This window comes from Carassius auratus, chromosome 8 (genome assembly GCF_003368295.1).
Source record: "Carassius auratus strain Wakin chromosome 8, ASM336829v1, whole genome shotgun sequence".
NCBI lineage: Eukaryota > Metazoa > Chordata > Actinopteri > Cypriniformes > Cyprinidae > Carassius > Carassius auratus.
Window position 1 is genome coordinate 25,921,873 of NC_039250.1, and position 18,401 is coordinate 25,940,273.

Here is an 18,401-nt window from a genome sequence, read left to right on the forward strand (position 1 = left end):
TTCCTCCATTTTATCAGTGCTATCCATTTTATGAACACGGAGAAGAGTGTGTGGGTGAATGACTAACTTAATGAAGAATTTTCTTTCATTTCCATGAAAAGGTACACGTTGATAATATAAATACTTAGACCTAGCATTTTATTTAGTTTCTTTGCTTTCCCATACTATAGGAGAGGAAGAACTGTATAAACTTGTTTAATCATCTAAACCAACAAAATGTTATACCCTATTCCATCTACACTCCTAAAAGAGGTGCTTCCAGAAGTCACAGATCCTCTTCTGACTATTATTAATTCCTCATTGCCGTTAGGACATGTCCCCAAAACCTTCAAACTGGCTGTTATTAAGCCTCTCATAAAAAAAACACAACTTGACCCCAAAGAACTTGTTAATTATAGACCAATCTCAAATCTCCCTTTTCTGTCCAAGATACTAGAAAAGGTGGTATCCTCACAATTATATTCCTTCTTAGAGAAAAATGGTATATGTGAGGATTTCCAGTCAGGATTTAGACCGTATAATAGTACTGAGACTGCTCTCCTTAGAGTTACAAATGATCTGCTCTTACCATCTGATCGTGGGTGTATCTCTCTATTAATGCTATCCGAATCTTAATTCGACATGATTGACAACAACATTCTCTTGAATAGACTAAAAGATTTTGCTGGCATTAATGGAAGTGCATTAGTATGGTTTAAATCGTACGTATCTGACCACCATCAATTTGTTGCTGTGAATGAAGAGGTATCATATTGATCACAATAACAGTATGGAGTACCTCAAGGCTCAGTACTAGGGCCAATACTTTTCACGCTTTACTGTACATGTTACCCTTGGGAGATATCATCAGGAAGTATTCGAGGCCCGGAGAAACATACCACTTAAAAAAACGGAATGCATAGACGATATAAAAACCTGTGTGAGGAGTAATTTCTTACTGCTAAATTCTGGAAAAAACACACGTGTTAATCATAGGGCCTAAAAACTCTGCTTGTAATAACCTAGAACACTGTCTAAGACTTGATGGTTGCTCTGTCAATTCTTCGTCATCAGTTAGGAACCTAGGTGTGCTATTTGATAGCAATCTTTCTTTAGAAAGCCACGTTTCTAGCATTTGTAAAACTGCATTTTTCCATCTAAAAAATATATCTAAATTATGACCTATTCTCACCACGACAAATGCACAAACGTTAATTCATGCGTTCATGACCTCAAGGTTAGATTATTGTAATGCTTTATTGGGTGGTTGTTCTGCACACTTAGTAAACAAACTACAGCTAGTCCAAAATGCAGCAGCTAGAGTTGTTACTAGAACCAGGAAGTATGACCATATTAGTTTGGTTCTGTTAACACTGCACTGGATCCCTATTAAACATCATATAGATTTTAAAATCTTGCTTATTACTTCCAAAGCCCTGAATGGTTTAGCACCTCAGTATTTGGACGTGCTATTATTGCACTATAGGCCTTTCTTATCCGCTGTGTTTTCAGAACTCTGACAATTTGATAATTCCACGAATATCTAAATCAACTGCGGCATTAGGTCCTTTTCTTACTTGGGTCCCAAACTCTGGAATAACTTACCTAATAATGTTTAGGAGGCAGACACACTCTGTCACTTTAAATCTAGATTAAAGACCCACCTGTTTAATCTGGTTTACACAACACACCGACACATTTCAAATATTTAACCTGTTAGCCAGCTTCTACCTAGCTTATATTTGTAACAGTTTCCTACTTCCGTTTGTTACAAACATTATTTTGGTGTCTTTGGAAAGAAGACCCTTTGGGCTTTAATTTTTATCAACCAGATTTGATAATGCTCAAAAATATTAAAAGTTATAGACACTGAAGTGCCTTGATTTTTTTTTTATCACACTTAAATATATTTTCTTATTTGATATAAAAATACATGAAATGAGTCCTGAAGCAATCTAGAAAAGTAATGGGTTGAAAGCCACATGTCTCATGAATTCTGTTTCAAATCTGAATAAGTTATCATGAAAAATGAGACTCCTGCAAATATTTGTATGAGAATATGTCTACACCCCCCACCCCCCAAATATAAAAAATATATTTCCCAATAGTATTGAAGGCTTCTACAAACTATTTAGTCAGTAAACATACCACTGCATAGTTTTTTTCAATTATAAAACACTAGACAGAAACTTAGACATCATATAAGTGATTTATTTGAGCATGAGAAAAATACAATAAGAATAATTTGAATAAGAAAAATAAGAATAATAAGAAAAAAAAAGGTTTAACTTTGTTTGCCAATTACAGAAAATCCTGAGATTGCTAGAAATGCAGCATTTACAATGAATTACGATGCAAATAAGTGCTGATGTGCTGATGGCCACTTATACAGATGGTAATAACACAAATGTGCCAAAGTAAATTATCCACAGATCCACAGTCAAGACCTTGTCTCCTAGATGGCCATCGGTACAAGACCACAGAAAACAGATGATTTTTTTGCACAATCTGACTTTGCTGCAGCTTCGAAATTGAACTACTGGTTTCGTCTGGTCAGAGGAGAACTGCCCCCCGACCCCCCCCCCCCCCCCCCCCAACTGAGCCTGGTTTCTCCCAAGGTTTTTTTCTCCATTCTGTCACAAATGGAGTTTTGGTTCCTTGCCGCTGTAATCTCTGGCTTGCTTAGTAAGGGATACTTAAAGGGGGGTGAAATGCTCATTTTCACTCAATATCCTGTTAACCTATAGAGTAGTACTGCATCCTTCATAAATTCATAAGTCTTTAGTTTTATTATATTTATAAGAGAAAGATAGTCTGTACCATTTTTTCCCGGAAAAACACGACCGGCTGGAGGCGTGACGTGTGGGCGGAGCTAAAGAATCACGAGCGCCAGTAGGCTTTTGCGTTGAGAGCATGTGGAAGCTGTGACATTACCGTGAGGAAAAAAACATCCAAAACAAACCATGGCTTACAGTCAGATTCAGCATTTATTTATAATCCAGAATCAGATACCGAGGCTGAAATTTAACAAGAGCAGCAGTAGCAACGACTACAGTAGGACGTCTCTATGTGGTATGTACTGAAATTGTACATATTTGCTTAGCGGTTTTGGAAAATGACTAAGTTCCACTTTATGTCGTCTTTTTTTTTCTTTTTTTTTCGTTTACTTGATGTGCTTACGCGCCGATAGCTAAGTTAATAACACAGAGATATTTTAAGCAGTTTTACACACGATCGTGACCCTTTTCGTTGGGATTGCATCATCCTTAAGAAATAAACGATACACAAACCCGGCGTCAAACTGGGCCTTGTTTGTAAAACAAGCATTTTCGAAATGCAGCTCCGTTGATGCTCTGTAAAAATAAACTCCATCCACTGGTCCCTTAATGCTGTTTCTCTTTTGGTAATCTGTGCAGGGTTGTCTTGCCCTGGCAACCAAAAACACACTTCTTTTGTGACATTTGGCGACGCTCTCGCTCTGATCAGTGAAGTCTGTTGTGCTCTCAGTGCTCTGCTATACGGGAGCGCGCGCTCTTCCAGCAGAAGTGCCTCAGGACCCATATAAGGAAATTCCGCTCCATCTAACGTCACACAGAGCCATACTCGAAAAAAACTTTCCGAAACTTGTGACAAACCAGAAGGAGTATTTTTGGAACATAAATACTCCTTCAAACGTACAACTTAATTTTTGAAACTTTGTCCATGTTTAGCATGGGAATCCAACTCTTTAACAGTGTAAAAAACTCAGTATGCATGAAATAGCATTTCACCCCCGCCCCCCACACTAATTACCAGTGTTTTCGTTGACTTGATTGCACAGATACTATTTAAACTGAACTGGATGATGACATAATTGAATTCAATGATGAACTGCATTTTTGCTTTAGTGACACACTATTTTCTTATTTAATGCTGTTTAGTTGCCTTCTTACAATCTTTATTGTTAAAAGCATTATATAAATAAAGGTGATGACTTGAATGTATAAGATAGCGCTTTGGAGTTTTGGACTGCAAACATTTGGTATGTGATTTTCTGTGGTTTAAGTATATTTGAAATGATATGGAAATATAACAAAAATTACAGCATGACATTTAATACTGTTTAGGGCCATGTTTGGACAAATGGTTTAGCTGGTTCTCATACTGAATCGCTTTCATCTTTCTGCAACTTTACATACTGAATTAAATCCATGTGAAATTCACACTTCCAAGGGTGGACACATAAATGTGGACTGTCAGCACAGACATCTTAATAACATCCCTAAATTCATGTACCTCTCTGTTATGTCACTCATCTTAAATTAAAACCATATACACCACATTAAAGGTGCCACATTTTCTGGATTAGCCAATCTCAAGCATCTCAGCTTGATGTGGAAGTTCATACCAGATCGTCTTAAGAAGCAGAGATGGCCTTCATGCAACCTGAAAATTGACCCTGATGCATTTAGTGGACTTAAAAACCTAACTTCCCTGCAGTTAGCAGGGAAAAGCATGAAGACCATACCTCCTCTACCGAAGCAGCTTGTAGTTCTGGGACTGGAATTTAATTATATCTTTCATATTGTCAAATCTCTAGGTACACCACTACTAAAATAACTATTGCTAAGCAAGAATTGTTTCTATGCCAACCCATTTATCCACTTGTGTTTCAAGATCTCCCAGATTGTTTGAAACTTACACTTCATTACAACAATGTGACCCTTGTTCTCCACATATCTTCTACTTTAACTAGAAAGTCTAGACTTGGGAGAGAACAAGAACACCAGAGAACAAGAATATCAATAAAGAGTCCTTGGCAAATCTTAAACATCCGCGACCTTAACCTAGGGTGAAATTGCCAAAGGTGTGAGCATGCTTCTGAGCCCCGTTTTCCATGTCCAAACAATCAATCTCTGTATCTGCCCCAGGATGCATTTTTGGATCAAAGGAACTCTAATTAGTCTTAGTCTGCATACACTCCCTCAGCATCTCTTCGCATCCAAGCTCCAAGATTTAGATCTATCCAACAACTTTTTAGCCTGCACCACCGAATGTTGTGTTCTTTATAACTACGATCCCCAGATTTTTTTTTTCTGAATTGATTCTGTCACCATCCATAGAGAAGAGAACGGCTCTATGAGAGTTGTAGCAGATTATTCTTCAGAGTACTGTCACACCACAGCCTTGCACCTCTGGTCAAACTGGCAAGACTTGAATCCCTAGAGCAATGCATTAACTTAATCTGCTCTGTTAGCTTTGATACTATAAGCCAGTTGAGAACACCAAGGAGGGTGGACATTACCCAAAACATGATTGCTTTCAGTTCATGTCACGGGAGATAAGGACAGGAAGCAGTTGCAAGTAAACAGGTATTTATTATGACACAGTCAGATGGGTTTGATGGTGGATGACGCAGGGACCTCAATGGCAGCACGGATCGGTGAGTTGGTGAGTTCAGAGCATTGGTGAGAGATGATGATGAATCCACAGAACGACGAACAGGAACAAAGACAGAAGGATGAACGCTTGAGCAGAGGAGACACAGCACAGAGGACCTCAAACAACGATCTGACAAACAAGAGACGAAAGACAGGGCGTTAAGTAGACCGTTGGAATGGACTGCAGGTAACGCCCACATGAAACAATCAACATGACTTAACCTGAGACGAGCAGGAAACAGTACATTCATGAACCGTGACAGTTCATGAAGCAATATCAAACAACTACAAACAATCCCTTGAGAAACGTGACAATGAACAGCTCAACTTGCAAACTCAGAAAGTCCCCCAATGAGCTCATAGTGGAACACTATGCAAGACTCTGAAGGTTACTGTTATTTTTATTATTCTGTGGCATTTCAAAAAGCAGATGTGCACAATTTTTTTTAACCTCTTTCAAAACAACATCCCATGGCTGAATGAAAACACTTTTAGAGGCATGGAAAAATTGGTATGCATAGATCTGTCCTACAACTACATAAGTCAAACGTTAAATGGCCAGCAGTTCACACATCTAAGCAAATTATTCTACCTCACAATGTTCAAAATCACATTGACCTGTACTCTGACAAGGCCTACCAGGAGGTAAGTGGCAAACTAAAATATTTTGATCTCACCAACAACAAATTCTACTTTGAAATTAATGGTATGGGACATCGCTTCACATTCTATCCACACTCATCTTAAAACACTGATCAATCCCATTGGTCGCATTCTTACTAGTACTTCATTGAAGTATCTTGATTTCTCTGGAAATTGTTTCAACATAATGTGTGACTTAAGGTGTAACCAATACCTACATTTCTTTCAGGGTCTTACTAACCTTACACAATTAGATATTTCTGAAAATCACCTCAAATCCATGCACCCAGATGTAATAGTAAGCTTGACTCCGAGCCTTCAGGAGCTCAGAGTGGACTCCCACACGCGTTATTTCCCTTGGGGCAACATCTCAGTTCTTGAACAGCTCTGCCACCTGAACATTAGTTCAAACATGATTTCATTCTTACTTATGTGCCTTTTGAGCTGTCTCGCAAGCCTGGTCCTAAGTCACATTCGACTATTTGCGAACCCAAAGGCTCTCCTTAGTCAGGTGCTAAGTCGTAAAAAACTAATGCTTAACCACACCCAGCTGAAGATCCTTGATGTGCAGGCTCCTCCTTTGTCATTCCATAAAGTTTATACTTTCTGTCCGGCTGGGCAGCTTAATAAAAAAGTCCTCCTGCAAACTCATTTCCAAAACTCTATAGGTCAAAAAAGAAGCCATATCTAAACATGATCCAGAAGCACTGACGTTTTCTCTGGGCTCATTTAAAATCAACTGTGGCAAAGTGGAAAACTGTTCTGCGGTCAGACAAACCAAAATTTGAAGATATTTTTGGAAAACTGGGATGCCATGTCATCCGGACTAAAGAGGACAAGGACAACCCAAGTTGTTATTGTGGAAGATTTTTATTGGTGGGATTTTGCTCAATCAAGTATGATCAAGATGAATCTAGTCATACTTATACATACGTGTTTTATTCCATTAGAATCATATAGCCTTTGTGTGAAAGGAATGTGCCTATGTCTGCAAAAAACATCCTGACCACCACTTTTCTTTACCATAGCAAGTCTCAGGAAACATCTGGAAAAACATGCAATGGGTCTCTTCTCTTTACCATAGCGTCTCCCTAGGGAGGGATCAAAATTGTAAGCCTAAGGAAAAGTTTGACTATTTGGAAACGCCCTGTATAGGGTATATAATGAGATGCAACCTAGCATTTCGACAGAACTTCTTGCAACAAGCTCTCGACTTTGTTTTGCTTAAAATAAAGTCTTTTCTTCTGAGAGAAAAATCCCTGACTGAGTTTGATCCTTGGGAGAACCGGCAAAATACACCACAGATTTGGCACCCCAGATGGGACTGGAAAGGAGCAGAGTGGACGACTGCTTTTGAGCTGACTGATGAGCAACACACACACAGTGGTGGCCACCATAGAATAAGGTAAGCATTTTTTGCTTATATAATTAGTGTGTGTTGTTGACTGGTCAGCTCTTAGTGGTAAGGACACTTAAAATCTGCTCTTCCAAATTTAGAAAAATAATATGATATCTAAATTGAAAAAGGGGTTTTACTCCAGAAGAAATAACTGCATGCACATATTTGGGTTATTAATGGGAAGGCCTTGGAAGGAAACCTCGATTTAAGACAAATATGGTGTAGGCAGAAAGACATTGCATGCTGTGGTCTGTGTTTATTGGATAGCTGTGCCAGGTAGGACAGTGATAAACGGATAAGCAGATTAGTTAAGGAATCGCGAGGAAAAGTCCCATGGATACCGCTTTGAGAATGTATAAGTGAAATTCTCGAAGGACTGAATAGATGGGCCCTTAAGGAGCTCTAGGTAGAGCGAGCTCTAGGTAGAGCTGTGTTTTGTTGTGTGGATGTATCTGTGTCCGGACGAATGAATGTGTGAACAAAGAAATTCCGTGTTGGGTGGGTAAAGGTTGCGCACCATTCTTGGACAGTCACTTCAGGGTGGCTGGGTGGAGTTGGACGCAACTAGTATCCACTTGAGGGGGATGAATGTATTATGAGCCTTGATAATAAAAGGACAATTAATGACTGATTATCCCTTAGATAAAGGGAAAAAGTATGCAAGAATAAGCACTCTGGCTCAATAAAGAGTGTAGCAAGTGTGAATGGGTTTAGGAAAATAGCATCAATAAAGTTTGAACCAAGATCTATAATAGATTTTTGCATTTAGGATGTCTGGGTGAAAGGGGAGAAAATTTTCTGAGCCCAGTGTAGTGGGAGTGAGAACAAAGGAGGACGTTTCCACAGTAAAGTTGTATTACATGGGGGGAGCAAGAGGTGCTCTCCCCTCCTGGACCATCACTTGGGAGTGATCAAGTTACAGAGACGGGGGTGGCTGGTGTTGAGAAAGGAATGCAGGAGCCCTAAAACAATAAAGTTAACTGAAGGAAGGTTGTTTTAGAGAAAAATAAATACAAATGTTCCAAGAAATGGACTAATATAGAAATGGCAGATATGGTGGAATATAGAAATAATAATATTTTAATTAAAATAAGATATGCATTTATTATTGAATAACTTTTATTAATAGATGAATTTAAAGGATGCACGTGCTTAAAACTTTATATCTAATATGTGAAGACATCTAAAATTTGTATCTTGTTATCCTGGGACAGTATGAAAGTTAATCCATTACAGAGTTTCAGAGATTGGGCTTGTGTAAATGTAAAAAATAAAAGAAATAACTTGTGCAATGTGGAATGAAAGCAAGATTGGGTGACCAAGTTAATAGACATTTTGATTCAAAAGCTATAGGCATTTTTCAATAGGAAGGGAACTAGTTGCTTAAATAATTAAATTTAATTATTTTATTTACAATAATAGGAATTATTTTATGTTGGTTAGGAAACATTAATTCACAAATACTAGATTATTCTGAATCATGTATGCAAATATAGAAGAAAAATTATGATTGAAGTCTTTATTTTACCATATGCATGTCATGCTGTTATAAAAAAAGGTTTATTTTATTTTATTGCAGTATACTTAGATAATAAAGGTAGCTGATTTCTGCATTTTGCAAAGAAGAAAAAATGCTTGCTATTTTCCTGCAATGAAGAACTTGCTTAACTAACAAAGAATAAGAGAACTGCTGTCTTCAACCATATGATTTTGTTTTTATTAAGGGACCACTGAAAGAAGAGGTTGAAAAGTGAAAATTAGAAAAAGAGCTGATTGCTCAGACACAATTTGGTCAGAAGTTACATAGGTACATTTGATTAATGCAGTCTCTGAGTGTTAAACTTTCAGATGATTTCTGGAACAGTGCCTTGACAAAGGAAAGCAATGAAATGGAGTCTGTCGAGGAATGGCAAAACAGCAAACACAGCTGCAGAGAGAAGAAGAGGGAGGGGCTGATGGATGTTCCCCTCCCCTCTTGAAAGAGAAGAACACACTTCAGCAAGGAGAAGACTGAAATTAAAGCAGGAAAAGGTGAATCTTTCACTTGAGACTTTTCCTGAGGGTGAAAAGAACATTATGAAATGCAAAACTCTGGCAGAAAGAAACCAGAAGCCAGACTGAGAAGAAGCAGAGGAACAACGGAGACCGTACGCCACAACATCAGGTCTTTGAGTGCCATCACAGACTGACGACCCAGTACAACAGCCCAGGCTGATGATGTCACCAGAAGGACTTCCATCCCTTAAGTGCACAGGTGCTGCATATTCAATGAACACTATAGAGACTGCTTCAAATGTTAATTATTTTATTTGATTATTTTATTTACTATGTTTTAATCTTGATTATTCACTGGTCTCACAGCACTTCCTTAAATTCTGTGTTTTAACTAACTTTCTCAATCTGCTTTTCAATAGGTACCAGTCCAGTCTCATGTCTTAAAGAAAAATAATAACTTTGACAGACAGAAGTGAGTACTTGACTCACCAATGAGATAAACATGGAGCTGGATTTGGCATAGTAAGACAGTTTCATTAAACAACTAGGGGAAAATGCACAACTGAATACTTGACAACAATGCTGAGCGCTTTGGGAAAGAAGAGAATAAATAAATAAATAAAAAAGGGTATCCTGATGAACAATAGGAAAAATTTATATGGTTGAAAAAATAGAAATATTGGTCACTCCATTTTGTTTTAAGGTAATTTTCTAAGGTAAAACTGAATAAAATAATAATGAATAAAAGATTATTCCAAAGATCCAAAATCATGAAATCACATATACTGTCATCACTGGGGATAACCAGATGGAAATGTTGATGGCCATGGATCCAAAATATGCAGAGATCTCCAATCCTCTTCTCAGAGTTGCTCATGAGCAATAACCAAAAAGTATTTGACTAAACTTTAAATTAGACAAACACATGACATTTGAGAAATGATAATTGGCTCTCTGAAATGCCCAATGCCTAGGCCTAATATTCTAAACAAATTAATCTATGAGATTTTGAAAAAAGGGAGGAAAGAAAGAAAAGAAAAGTTTTTGTGAGAAAAAAAAAAAAAAAAAAAAAAAAAAAAAGGGGGGGGAGTGAAAGTGTGTGAAAAAGTATGAATGATGGTGTTGTATGGCATGAAAGAGAGTGTCTGACGAGACACTGAGGCAATTCAATCAATTTGCCCAAACAGCTGTATACAAATATGAATGTGGGCCCACAGGGCAAATTTATGCCCAGACAAATAATGACCATGGATGAATTTGGTTAAGTTTCCTGGTCAGTACCTAGGTCCTTGTTGTGGCAGAAAGAAAAACAGTGCCACACATGCGCAGCGTATAACATGGGAAGGCAGAGCAAAGCACGCTTGCTCTGTCCACCCCACATTTAACTTTCTTTTCAGCATATCATGATGGAGCTGATTGTGTCAAAAGGATGAAACATTATCTTTCTGACTGTTAAAATAAATGCAGTGGGTTGAGTGTTTTCCCGGTCAAAAGGCCTGTGCTACTGAGCAACATAGGCCTAGATAAATTATCCAGTGATATAGTGGAACTCAGTTTACAAAACAAAGAGATAACAAAATAAGCAAATTGCTCAGATTAAAATCGAAAGGAATTAAAAAATAGTAAAGACAGCACAGGGATTGTGAAAACTCAAAAAGGGGCCAAGACAGCCCTCAACCCACATTACAATTCCACAGGTCACACCAAGAAGGACGACTAACAAGAGGAACAAATTAGCATGCTTGATAACACTAACAAAAAATTCTTAAGTTTTCCATTTACAGGTGACAGCAGTTCCAGTAAGGCCAAGGAATGCTTCGCCCCATCAAAGAAAACCAGTGAGGGTGCAGTTATGAGCTCAAGGAAGAGCCTTGCATTAATCAGCAAAACAGTTACAGAGTGCACCTGAGTTCACATCTCTAACCTTAAAATACCCCAACCAGCTTCAAAAACTCCACACAGCATGAAGTGAGGGATGAAGGGCGTGCTAGTAACGACCCACCCTTGCCAACGAGGGAAAGACCATTGCAACGACTCGCAAAGAGTCTCCCTGGTGAAGATGGAATGAGAGAGTGATGGGACTGCTACTGAGATCAAAATACTTGGGTGCAGATATGAGCCAACAAATAGAAAAGAAAAGGTGGAAAGAGAATTTTAAGTAATGGTAGATGAAGAATTTGAAGGTTATGAGAAGGGAAATATGGATGTAGGAAGATTTGAAGGGAAAATAGAGCAATTGGATGCAACAAATAGAATGAAAGGAGCAAAATAGAAAAGCTCAAGATTTGTGAATTGAAGAAGGAAAAGTATGTGTTATGTTAGGGGAAAATGCTGTATTTATAGAAGGGAGCATTTAATGAAGAACTGATCAAATTGAAAAGGCTAAGAATGATAGATAAAGAAAATGTTGGAAAAGATAATAAAATGTAAGACTGGTTTGATTTACAGTTAGGAGCATGGGGAGCATAGTTTATAACTAAATAGGGAAAGTTTTTAGGAATGGCATTAATGACAGGATATTTACTATTTCACTGTATACTTCCTATATTGAGGTCACTAGTCAAAGCCACAGTTAAGCAAATTAAATTCAAAGATATCAAAATAATGGGAAATTGATACATAAGGTATCTAAGCTGAAGATCAACTCTTATAATCTTGTGATATTCAATGTGTGATGTGATTTGTATTTGTATGTGTATGTATTTTTACGCCTTTTATACAAAACTGTGATAACCAGGCAAATGCTGAACCAATTGCACATTCATGTTTTTAACAATGTCTACTATTAAAGAGGGGTTAGGGAGACTGGATCTTTTACTCACTCCATGTCAAATTAGGAGAGAGATGTTTGGTCCAGTAATCCCTCAGAGTGGAATTTCATAATCTAGTCACTGGAGATAATACAATGTGACTTATTTAGTCACTAGATAGTGTAAATAATATGACTGGATTATGGAGTAGCACTCTGGATAAGAATAATCAAATGTGAGACTTATTAAGTCTCAAAGGGGAGAATATGTGGAAGATTTTTATTGGTGGGATTTTGCTCAATCAAGTATGATCAAGATGAATCTAGTCATACTTATACATACGTGTTTTATTCCATTAGAATCATATAGCCTTTGTGTGAAAGGAATGTGCCTATGTCTGCAAAAAACACCCTGACCACCACTTTTCTTTACCATAGCAAGTCTCAGGAAACATCTGGAAAAACATGCAATGGGTCTCTTCTCTTTACCATAGCGTCTACCTAGGGAGGGATCAAAATTGTAAGCCTAAGGAAAAGTTTGACTATTTGGAAACGCCCTGTATAGGGTATATAATGAGATGCAACCTAGCATTTCGACAGAACTTCTTGCAACAAGCTCTCGACTTTGTTTTGCTTAAAATAAAGTCTTTTCTTCTGAGAGAAAAATCCCTGACTGAGTTTGATCCTTGGGAGAACCGGCAAAATACACCACATTATCAGCGCTCAGTTCAGAAGCCTGCATCTCTGATGGTATGGTGTTGCATAAGTGTGTGTCGCATGGGCAGCTTACACATCTGGAAAGATGAGCACCATCAATGCTGAAAGATATATCCAAGTTCTAGAAAAACATATGCTCCAATCCAGACATCGTCTCTTTCAGGGAAGACCCTGTTTTTCCTTCATAACAATGCCAGACCACATAATGCATCTATTACAACATCATGGCTGCGTAGAAGAAGGATCCGGATACTGTAACTACAGTCCAGATCTTTCACCCATAGAAAACATTTGGCGCATCATAAAGAGGAAGATGCGACAAATAAGACCTAAACAGTTGAGAAACTAGAAGCCTGTATTAGACAAGAATGGGACAACATTCCTATTCCTAAACTTGAGCAACTTGTCTCCTCAGACCCTAGTCCCCATTTTCTCAGTTTAAACATTTGAAATGTCATCTACAGTATTGTTCAAAATAATAGCAGTACAATGTGACTAACCAGAATAATCAAGGTTTTTAGTATATTTTTTATTGCTACGTGGCAAACAAGTTACCAGTAGGTTCAGTAGATTGTCAGAAAACAAACAAGACCCAGCATTCATGATATGCACGCTCTTAAGGCTGTGCAATTGGGCAATTAGTTGAAAGGGGTGTGTTCAAAAAAATAGCAGTGTCTACCTTTGACTGTACAAACACAAAACTATTTTGTACAAACATTTTTTTTTTTCTGGGATTTAGCAATCCTGTGAATCACTAAACTAATATTTAGTTGTATGACCACAGTTTTTTAAAACTGCTTGACATCTGTGTGGCATGGAGTCAACCAACTTGTGGCACCTCTCAGCTGTTATTCCACTCCATGATTCTTTAACAACATTCCACAATTCATTCACATTTCTTGGTTTTGCTTCAGAAACAGCATTTTTGATATCACCCCACAAGTTCTCAATTGGATTAAGGTCTGGAGATTGGGCTGGCCACTCCATAACATTAATTTTGTTGGTTTGGAACCAAGACTTTGCCCGTTTACTAGTGTGTTTTGGGTCATTGTCTTGTTGAAACAACCATTTCAAGGGCATGTCCTCTTCAGCATAGGGCAACATGACCTCTTCAAGTATTTTAACATATGCAAACTGATCCATGATCCCTGGTATGCGATAAATAGGCCCAACACCATAGTAGGAGAAACATGCCCATATCATGATGCTTGCACCTCCATGCTTCACTGTCTTCACTGTGTACTGTGGCTTGAATTCAGAGTTTGGGGGTCGTCTCACAAACTGCCTGTGGCCCTTGGACCCAAAAAGAACAATTTTATTCTCATCAGTCCACAAAATGTTCCTCCATTTCTCTTTAGGCCAGTTGATGTGTTCTTTGGCAAATTGTAACCTCTTCTGCACATGCCTTTTTTTTAACAGAGGGACTTTGCGGGGGATTCTTGAAAATAGATTAGCTTCACACAGACGTCTTCTAACTGTCACAGTACTTACAGGTAACTCCAGACTGTCTTTGATCATCCTGGAGGTGATCATTGGCTGAGCCTTTGCCATTCTGGTTATTCTTCTATCCATTTTGATGGCTGTCTTCCGTTTTCTTCCACGTCTCTCTGGTTTTGCTCTCCATTTTAAGGCATTGGAGATCATTTTAGCTGAACAGCCTATCATTTTTTGCACCTCTTTATAGGTTTTCCCCTCTCTAATCAACTTTTTAATCAAAGTACGCTGTTCTTCTGAACAATGTCTTGAACGACCCATTTTCCTCAGCTTTCAAATGCATGTTCAACAAGTGTTGGCTTCATCCTTAAATAGGGGCCACCTGATTCACACCTGTTTCTTCACAAAATTGATGACCTCAGTGATTGAATGCCACACTGCTATTTTTTTGAACACACCCCTTTCAACTAATTCAACTAATTGCCCAATTGCACAGCCTTAAGAGCGTGCATATCATGAATGCTGGGTCTCATTTGTTTTCTGAGAATCTACTGAACCTACTGGTAACTTGTTTGCCACGTAGCAATAAAAAAATATACGAAAAACCTTGATTATTCTGGTTAGTCACATTGTACTGCTATTATTTTGAACAAAACTGTATGTTGTACTCTGAATAAAATATTTATCATTGCATTCTCTTTTTATTCACAATTTGTACAGTGTCCCAACTGTTTTGGAATTGGGTTTGTAATTTGTAAACACCAGCAACCAAATAAATAGATAGGCTGGTCTGAGTATTTCAAAAACTGCTGAAATGCCTTGTTGATGTCAGAGGAGAATGGGCGACTGGTTAGAGATGATAGAAAGGCAACAGTAACTCAAATAACCATTCGTTACAACCAAGGTATGCAGAATACCTCTGAACGCACAACATGTCGAACCCTAGTAGGTGTAGATAGATCGTTTACAGCAACAGAAGACTACACCAGTTGCTGCTCCTGTCAGTAGATTGGAAAAATGTTGCCTGCTCTGATAAGTCTCAATTTCTGATGCAACATTCAGATGTAGAGTCAGAATTTGGCATAAAGAACATGAAAGCTGGTGGTTTAATGGTGTGGGGGATATTTTCTTGGCACACTTTGGGCCACTTTGTATCAATTGTGCATCCACAGCCTACCTGAGTATTGTTGCTGACCATGTCCATCCCTTTATGACTACAGTGTAACCATCTTCTGATGGCTACTTCCAACAGTATTATGCACCATGTCACTGTAGTAAGTTCGTGTGGCAAGGAAGAGGACAAAGTGGTCGGCTGGACTGCTGACATATTTATTTAACCAAAACTAAACAAAGAACAAAGAAAATCACAAACACCCAAACGGTGACTCTTATTCTGACACGCTCTGTCAAACTTCCGGTTCACTCCTTCCGGTTTTCCGTCTCCGGTTCGGGTCAGCAGTCCGTCTCTCTCTCCTGATCGGTCCTCAGGTCCAGCAGGGCCTGATGTTGTTCTTGGTGCAGGACCGCGAGGGAAGCGATGATATCCGCAAGCGGCGTGGAGGACGGGCTTTGCATGGCGGCGGCGGTCCTTCTTCCTTCCCGGGTTTCTGCACCAGTGTAACAATATGAACTTCTTACTCATCGGGAAGAAGGACCGCCGCCGCCATGCAAAGCCCGTCCTCCACGCCGCTTGCGGATATCATCGCTTCCCTCGCGGTCCTGCACCCCAGTTTTATATCCTTCCATCTCCTACGTGGGACTCGATACTAGCGGTGGGGCTCAGGTGTAGCTCATCTCCAATCACTACACCTGGCCTCACTCCTCGTTCCCACACCTCTCGGCCCCGCCCCACTCGCCACAGTCACAAAGCTCAAATCATCTCAGACTGGTTTCTTGAACATGACAATGAGTTCACTTTACTCAAATGGCCTCCACAATCACCAGATCTCAATCCAGTAATGCAGCTTTGGGATGTGGTGGAACGGGAGATTCACATCATGGATGTACAGCCGACAAATATACAGCAACTGAGTGATGCTATCAAGTCAATATGGACCAAAATTTCTAACGAATGTTTCCAACACCTTGTTAAATCTATGTCATGAAGAATTGAGGCTGTTCTGAAGGTCCAACCCGGTACTAGCAAGATGTACCTAATAATGTGGCCAGTGAATGTGTGTGTGTGTAGTCACAATGAATAATGAATTACTAGTTAAAACACTTGTTATAATTACATTACACTGAACAAAACTATAAATGGAACATTTTTGTTTTTGCCCCATTTTTCATGAGCTGAACTCAAAGATCTTAGACTATTTCTATGTACACAAAAGGCCTATTTATCTCAAATATTTTTCACAAATCTGTCTACATCTGTGTTAGTGAGCAATTCTCTTTTACGGAGATAATCCATTCACCTCACAGATGTGGCATATCAAGATGGTGTGGGTCTTTATTTCTGAATTGTGGACCATTTCTCTGTGTAATCACTAACAACCGTCTGTGTAATCTATACTTAAATTGTACTTTGTGAAAAAGCAATTCTTGGGGGGGTTGGGGGTATGCTCCCCAGGAGATTTAAAAAAATAAATAAAAAAGACCCGTCAAATGATGTCTTCTAGTGAGTTTTGAGGAAATATGAACAGATATAGTCATACAACATAACCCATCAATAGATTTAGGTTATCTGGATTAAAACAAGATTATAATGCAGGATAACAATCATAACCATGATTGCAATATTAGCAATAATAACCATGACTGTCAAAACATGTCCCTCTGATTCAGTGACACTGCTTAGATATCTCAGTTTAATTAGGCATGTCAACCATTTTTCAAAATTGGATAGTCACAGATGTTGGGAAAGTAATGCATGCCAATTTTGTGACAGCAGTAGTTTAAACACACACAAAGAGCTAGACTAACATTAGATCCCCTTATCTGACCCGACGATCATAGAAAAATTAGATGAGATATAGTATTGCGGATGTAAATAACGTAACAACGTGGTTGTTGCATGGTTAACTGTCTGCTTATGGATTTTTTCGACTTGGTGTCAAACTTACCTCTAAACTCACTGCTAACTGCTTATCAATCAACTTTTCTTCTCCGAGACACTGCGTACTGCAGACAGATGCACTGTGCAGCCTACCCAGGCTGCCCTGCTGCCACAGACTGGTGAAATTTCACCGAATGGCTCAACAATGGGCCTCAGGATCTCATCACGGTATCTCTGTGCATTCAGAATGGCATCAATAAAATGCATTGGTGTTCACTGTCCATAACATACGCCTGCCCATACCATAACCCCACCATGGGCCACTTGATCCACAACGCTGACATCAGCAAACCGCTCACCCACACAACGCCATACACGCTGTCTGCCATCTGAAACCGTGATTCATCCATGAAGAGAACACCTCTCCAAAGTGCCAGGCACAATCAAATGTGAGCTTTTGCCCACTCAAGTCCATTACGACAATGAAATGAAGTCAGTTCGAGACCCCGATGAGGACGAAGATGCAGAAAAAATTATATGTTGTAATTATATAGTTTATAATTTTGTTCAGTGTATATTTGTGATGATTGATCCCCTCAATACAATTCCAGTACGTTTGCATGCATTTCCACACTTTTTATTAAAATATAAAACCCCATTTGATCACTGTTCTTTGTGTGCTTGATATTAGTAAAGGCTAAACAAAGCTTAGCAAAGCACAGAAGCTTTCCTCACAACTGTTTGTTAAAGAGATAATTAACTGAAGCTTTTCAACACTTTGTGCTTTCTGTCTCGTCACAGCAAGGGGGTCAGGAATTAACTGATAACACATCATAACTACATCACCAATGGCAAAAAATATAAATTCAAAAATACATATTTCTCCATAGCCATCCATTCTTTCCAGCTACATGCCCCCCCCCCCACTGCACCCCTAAATCCTGTCTTAAGAATATATTATTTTCTTCATATCATAGCTGATTTTATATGTTGAATAACTTGATAGAATATGGTACTGAATGGAGAAATGACTGTGCAAACAGAAGTGGTGCACAACCTACTTAGGTC

At 38.7% G+C, this 18,401-nt stretch overlaps 2 pseudogenes; both read left to right on the forward strand.

Annotated features, from left to right (window-relative positions):
- The first annotated feature begins 2,438 nt into the window (after positions 1-2,438).
- Positions 2,439-5,089, forward strand: LOC113106843 (toll-like receptor 7; annotated as a pseudogene).
- An 809-nt stretch (positions 5,090-5,898) lies between these two features.
- On the forward strand, positions 5,899-15,964 carry LOC113106844 (toll-like receptor 9; annotated as a pseudogene).
- Positions 15,965-18,401: the final 2,437 nt, after the last annotated feature.